The sequence below is a fragment of the Dermacentor andersoni genome, chromosome 9, assembly GCF_023375885.2.
Source record: "Dermacentor andersoni chromosome 9, qqDerAnde1_hic_scaffold, whole genome shotgun sequence".
Taxonomy (NCBI): Eukaryota; Metazoa; Arthropoda; class Arachnida; order Ixodida; family Ixodidae; genus Dermacentor; species Dermacentor andersoni.
In genome coordinates, this window is record NC_092822.1 from 109,363,257 (window position 1) to 109,370,139 (window position 6,883).

At 42.8% G+C, this 6,883-nt stretch overlaps 1 long non-coding RNA gene across 1 annotated transcript; it reads right to left on the reverse strand.

Moving 5' to 3' along the window:
* Positions 1-3,239: 3,239 nt before the first annotated feature.
* On the reverse strand, positions 3,240-6,640 carry LOC140213253 (uncharacterized). Its single transcript, XR_011890203.1, has 3 exons — positions 5,897-6,640; positions 5,197-5,259; positions 3,240-3,460 (listed from the first exon to the last, which is right to left on the reverse strand). It is a non-coding gene; the product is annotated as an uncharacterized lncRNA (long non-coding RNA).
* Positions 6,641-6,883: the final 243 nt, after the last annotated feature.

The window sequence follows — 6,883 nt, forward strand, 5'->3', positions numbered from 1 at the left end:
TGTTATCGCCCTTGGACTTTATACGGAACATCACGGCTACGCCGACGGTGATGCGCCTCAAGTGTCAATATAGTTGCTGTCGCAATAAAAAGAACACCGGAAGAACAGATTATGTTGACACAGACAGCAAGCTGTGTATGCCACCCTTTCTAAACATAAGGCACTTCTCTCCTGTACCCTGAAGTGAACTTCCGATGTTCATAAGAGAAGGCAGCAAAACAAGACACGTGCGTGAAAATGCGGAGCATACTTTTAATTTCATGATGATGAAGGAACAGGAATTATGTTAGGTTGGAAAGCAAAGCAGATTAGTTTGCAACTTCCTTTGAAGATATCAAAACAACCTTATCTTTTCTTGATTTTTTTTAACATATACATCTATCGATCATGACTACAACTTACTGTGGATACGTAAAAAAGCTTCTGACAAGTTTACCACTATTAGTATGCAGTAACTCCACCGGAGTTGCCTAACGTATGCTTACACATAATTAGATGCATACCCCAAGTTTCAAGTTCCCAACCCAAAATTTTAAGTCGGCCCTCCCAGCCGACTGCCAAATTTCAGTTGGCCCACCCCCAAATTTCAGTTGGTCAAACTCCAAATTTAAGTTGACCCAAGCTCAAATTTCAGCTGGCCCACCCTTACTATATAGGCTTCCCCATGCATTTTCTATGGAACCCTATAGAACCCTATGTATCCCTATGGGTATGCGTAAATCTGATCATACGCGTATTCTCGCTGATCATTTTTTGGAGGGTTTCAATTCTCCATTATCACTGATAAAGCGACCAATAACCTAAATTTACACTATTATAACGACTAAATGTCTTTGCAAATTACGCATTCTTGCGCAGATACAGCAGATTGTACTTTTTGTATGATGGACAGATTTTGCAGGGGTACTCGCCAAAAAATGCTTATACATTAAAGCTCAACGATTGGTCAAATCTATTTTGAAATGATGACATGAAAGGATGTTATTTAGAAAGTATGAAGGTTGAGAAACACAAAAAATATTCCACTTTGATGTTTCGATATTGTGGACCTCACATCATTGTCATATATGATGTCGTGACACACAGTAAAATTTGCTGACGTCTGAAGCAATAACCAGGCAACGTGCGACGGCGCTGTTCACACACACACAAAAAAATTTACTGAGGGTGCCGTGCAGATATTTTTAAAGCCTCACTTAAATAACTTCGTCCGTAGGGCATCTGAATCCTGTCCCACTGCCCATGCGCTATTTCTGAGGCAAATAGGACATCCGCCGGACGTCAAGTTTCGAATATCTTACAACGCAAGCTTCAAAGATATTGCTCGTGGACCTGTTTCGGATATCCTACATCCGGATGTTCTGCCACCGGACGTTCGCAGCACACGCTGCGTGACAGATGCAACGGGCAGAGCACCAACGCGTCAAAACAGGTTGATCACGTGCGCACGTTACGCGCGCACGCACGGGAGTGGAAGCGCAGTATTCTTCTAATTCTTCTAGGATTTCCACCCCGCGCAAGTGGCGCATCGAACTATAACTAAACTTTTCAAAATAAATTACGGGAAAGAATTCGCAAACTACGACGTGCACACGAGCTGCAGCCATAACTTAAAAGTGTAATTCAAACATGCGAGAAAACATAATTCTATTGCGAGGAAATTGAAAGACGAAGCCATTGCAAGACAGATATTGACGTGTATGTCAGAAAAGGTCCACGTGCGATACCTTTGCGGCATCCACGGTGCGTTATCTTAAACTGGACGCTCCGGTGGATGTTCCATTTGTATTCGAAACGGTGCATGGAGATGGGGACATGATTCAGACTTCCTACAGACGAAGTGCTTTTACTGGAGTGGTATTGAATAATGAAGGATCCACCCAGGTCACAAACAACTGTATTGCCTTGAAATGGCCACTCATCGGCTGGTGCGGAAGGAACATATAGCCAGGGGGGGGGGGGAACGCCGGCACGTGGCCCCCCTCCTCTCTCATCCTATCCCGTCCCTGGTCAAGTGGTGCCCCCCCCCCCCCCCCCTAAAAGAGATGAAAAAGTGTGGCTATGCCACCGGGTGAGAAGTAAGCTTTGGCCACTCCCAAGCAAAACTGGCCGAGGGCCGACCATCAGGCGTTCTTCGGCGGAACGCTGGGAGCCAATCATGCTGCCATAAAGAGCTTCCACCGTAAAAAGGCCGACCCACGAAACACGCAAGCAGCTATTTGATGTCTAAAAGATGTCTTGAACGGCTAATTCAAAAGCCTAGTAGCTGTCTTGATCAAGACATTTTGTAGCCATGGACGTCTAGAAGTACTTCAGTAAGCCCTGCTAACGTTACGCTAAAAGTTGGCTAATGGACAGCTTGACAAGAACAACTGAAGACTTTTATTAGACATTCCCTCAAATTTTTGCGGCAGCTGTTACAGTAACCCGACGTTTGCCCACAGTTACAATTTATTTTAAACGAGGCATGGACATCAGAAAAAAAAATTTATATTGTCGGATAGAGGATAGGACACAGGTAGTTTTTCCAGATATGAACCATGGGAATAGTGTAGTACAGCCTCATTGGTCAATCAGTGCTTTTTAATTAAACCAATCAATTGCATGCCGCCTGTCAGAATTATTTTGCAAATAAAAGATCTGTATTGTATGCTGATATCATTCCAATGTTCACCCACTGACATAAATAGGAACACCTCTGCATGAAACACGTCATTATTGACAAAACTTTGCCCTGCTGGGTCTCCACCAAATTGAAATAGTTTCTAGCAAAGAAAAATTTTGTGAGTGATGCTGCAGTTCAGGCAAAAATTACATCCTGTTTTCAGCTACAGGGGGCACAATAGCCTTACACCAGTATATGAAACAAAACGCTGTGCTGCAATGAGTTAAGAAATAAAGGATAGTACACATCTGGAAAAACTCTGTGAACCACTCTAACTAGCAGTATAAATATATTTTTTCTGATGTCCACGCTTCATTTAAAAGTAAATTGTAACTTACTTTGTGGGTGCCTCTTGTAAGGCAATGCCACATGCTTGCACAGCATCACGCAGAAATAATGGCCAGTTCTTCGGCATATCGTCCATTAGTGAATTCCTTGTACATTGCACGTTACCAGAACTGAAAGATAAATCATAATATGCTGTTATTTTTTTTCATAAAGTGTACGATGAGCTCTTCATGCATAAAAGATGATTGCAAGCGAAAATGCAGCAAGACATCAACTTCACACCACGTCACATACTCATACTTTATTACCTAATAAATGAGAAAAGATGCAGAAAGTGTAACTAACAAGAGTGACAAATAGCAGCAAAGGTGATCATAGATAAATCTTGAAGATGATTGCCGCCACTGCCGGAGCAGGCCAGCCTTTGTAGGAGAGCACTTGCTGCCCACAAAAGCTTGCTGTCACAGGCCACACGTGATGGTTCTTGTAGACATAGGCAAGGAATACCTGCACAGAAGAGGGTAAAAAAAGGCGAGCGAGGAAATGGGAATATTGAAATTGGAACTTCAATTAGAAATATCTGCTAAGTAAGAAGTTTGCCTCACATTAAAAATAAGTTTAAGCACTCCTTTCTCTTAAATTACGGGTATCTTAAGGTATGTACGCGATGATGTTTAAAATGACAAATATATTTCCTGGCATATAGTCATTAAATTGCATAGCAGAGTCAAAGTCAGCCTTTAAATTAATATATGGTGTTTCATGGCTGAAAAGCCACTTATCAACCTGTCAAACAAGTCTGAGAAGCTTCCTGCACAATATAATCAGATTAAAACAGTAATCCACTCTGCAGGTAAATGATGTACTAGCTTAATTAAAAAGTTAAACAGCGTTTTATATTGTTGAACTAAAAGCAAGTTTGGCATTTTGCAGTGCCTAGCTGTTGCCTTTCTTTCAAACTTAAACATGACGCAGTACAGAGTAAGCAGGTAGCATGCAAAGGAGGACTGGTGATAAAGTAGTGTTCCAAAGCAACACTCCTAGCTGGATCAATCATTTTTGTTGATATATTTTCATGTGACCCTAATTGGCTTACGGCAATACCTCAGACAAATGATGCGTCATACAAAATTGAAAGTATCTCATGATGTGATCAAACGATAACATTGTCCACTGTCTTGGAAGTGTTAACATGCTGTTTGCGCGAGAAAGCGCAAAGTGATACGTATAGGTAGCAAATTCATCAGTGCATCTATAGCCTGAGGTAATTCTGAGCATCTACGTTGACCCGCAATTGAGAAGCGACTGCACACAAAAAGGTGTATTCAAGTAATGGTCCATGCTGAATAATTGCCCACCTAGTAAAAAGTCAAATGTGGCAGGCTATTGGGCCAGGGCAAATAAATTGCTGAATTCTGACAACACCTCCAATTATATCATTGAAACAGGTGACAAAAAACAGCACAGGTACAATTGCAGTTATGAGAAAATTTTAAAGGCACCTCTGCAAACTGCTGGAACCCTCAGCATCATGCCTGTTCTACACGCACATCTGTTGCAGCACAATCTACATCTCAGACGCAGGCGCCTCCACACATCACTTTGTGATCTCCTCACAATAAAGTTAAAAAACAGTCTGGCACAAGCTACCTGATGTGATTCATTTTGCAAGCGCCAGCCAAGTGCTGACGGTGGTAGAGCGAAATTGAAGTTTGTCCTTGTATGGAAGCCTCGGCCCATGTTTTATCAATTCTAGCGGCAAAGCACACCTTTTACAGCACACGTAAATCCTAAATTAGACTGCTTGCTGATGATGTACAGTAAATTCCTGCGAAGAAACTAAATCACACAGAAAGCATTTAGAATACCAAACTAATCAAATATTGGCTTGAATACATTTGTGCATTCGGGAAGCAAGGTGTAATGTACACTGTCGTAGCAAATTTTTACTCATGTATGGAATACTCATATGACACAATAGAGTTAATTTGCGAGTTCTTACATAGGACTGACTACCTACAGTTAAATTTTGTAAGGCTTAGGGGGAAAATACTTAATAGTAGAACTGTGTATGTACACTGGCACTGAGAAATTGGTTATAATAGTGGCAGCTTATAAAGGACCAGTGCAAAAAATGCCTGTTTTGAGACACCAACTAGCTATTTTACCACGAAGCGCTCCCTGGCCTTAACCCATATAAAATGCACTGGGAGGACCAGAGAGGGTACAGTACATTGGCTTACACTGATCACGATGAGGTCCCGTCATCCAGCTAGCGCCAAGGTACAAGAAGGATGTCCAGCCATCTATAGAGTGAAAGGAACAAAATAAGAGAGCATCAAGTCAGTTGAAAGGCAGATTTACAATTACAAATAAGGTGACCCAGTCACAATCATTCATTAACAAATGCCAAGCTGTCGTGATTTCACTCCCAGATGAAGCACCTACTAGGTTAAAGGTTTTGCTGCTTATTTAGAACAAAACACACGTGAAATTTGTACATCAGCAGACGATTTAATTTGGAATTGTATAGATGAAGTAAACACTGCAGTTATATTTTTGTTTTGCTATAAAGTGGGAACGCTACAAACTGCATAGTCACTGACACACACGCGCGCACACGCAAGAACAAAAGAACACAAAATAGGGCGAGTTCAGTCTGATTCAGCATTACAGCCAGCGCGTCGTCTTCGAATGCACTCCTTCGGTAGGTTCGTGCTACGTTAACCACAAAGACTAACAAGCAGGGCAAAGTTCTGACTGGTGTTGAGGAAGTCGTGGAGCGCGGTAGTGCTGAACGGCTGAACACAAGCAGAACCCTCGTATAAAAGTGATGACGAAAACTCGCAGGGCAGAAGAGCCCATCTATCAAGAATTGTCGCGGGTAACATCTAAAAATATTCACATTTTGACGAAAAACGAAGTGCAATGTATTTCACTTACCGGAAAAAGTGTTATCCGAACGTGCGACGTACGTACAAAGACACACCGAGACACGAAGGCGGCGAACGCAGATCCCGCCATTGTGGTAGTAAGCCGTCGGCGAAAACAGGCAATACAGCCGATGTCACGAAGCACTGATGTAAAACACACGGCAAACAGCATCAGCACAGCTAAATGACTCCAGTTAATATCCAGTATAAATGTACAGAACGGCTTAGAATGACGCACAACTGGCATAACGAACCCACGTACGAGACATTGCGGGCGGCAGTGGCCGTTTTTTCAAACTTCCTGCCTCCCAGTGTTTTCAGCACAGAATGAGATATCCGACCAATTTGGATTATGCCGCCGAAGTGATCGCAGCGCGGTGGCTCTGCGACACCGCTGTGCAACGCCGGCGTTTCGCTCCTGCTGCTGTCAGTATACCTGCTGCGCGAGCATAGAATGGTTTCCAGGCGTCGTGTGCTCGCCCCGTATGGAAAACAATAACACGCCCTTGATTGTTGAAGTTCTGGTGTGAAATTATTTAACATTAAAGCCAATTAACTTATGTTGCTTCCAACGAGTTCGATGTGTCTGTGGCGTTTTTTATTCGCTAACGCCGACGGCCGACGGTAACCGCACTTTAACACGTCGTTTGGCATTTTATGCACTTTTAGACAAAAAGATCTAGAAAAGTTCTTGAGTTAGACATTCTGAATGTGTTTACCAAAATAGACTCTAGTGACACCAGTAGTGGGTTTTGCCGCAGATAGAATATATACTAGCATATTCCAAGTGCTGAGGTTATGTTTAGAAGAAATTCTATTTTCAGTCTTATCGTAGACCAAGACGTCTATAGCCGTTTGTAGCCGTTTCAAGAAGTTTTTAAGAGGTTCTGTGTTTCGTGGGGACTTATGTTGCCGGCCCCGTCGGCGCTGGCTCGGTCACGGATGCCGGCACGGACGCGTAGGGCTGCACAATGCCGAGCGGGAATGTTTTGGCTGG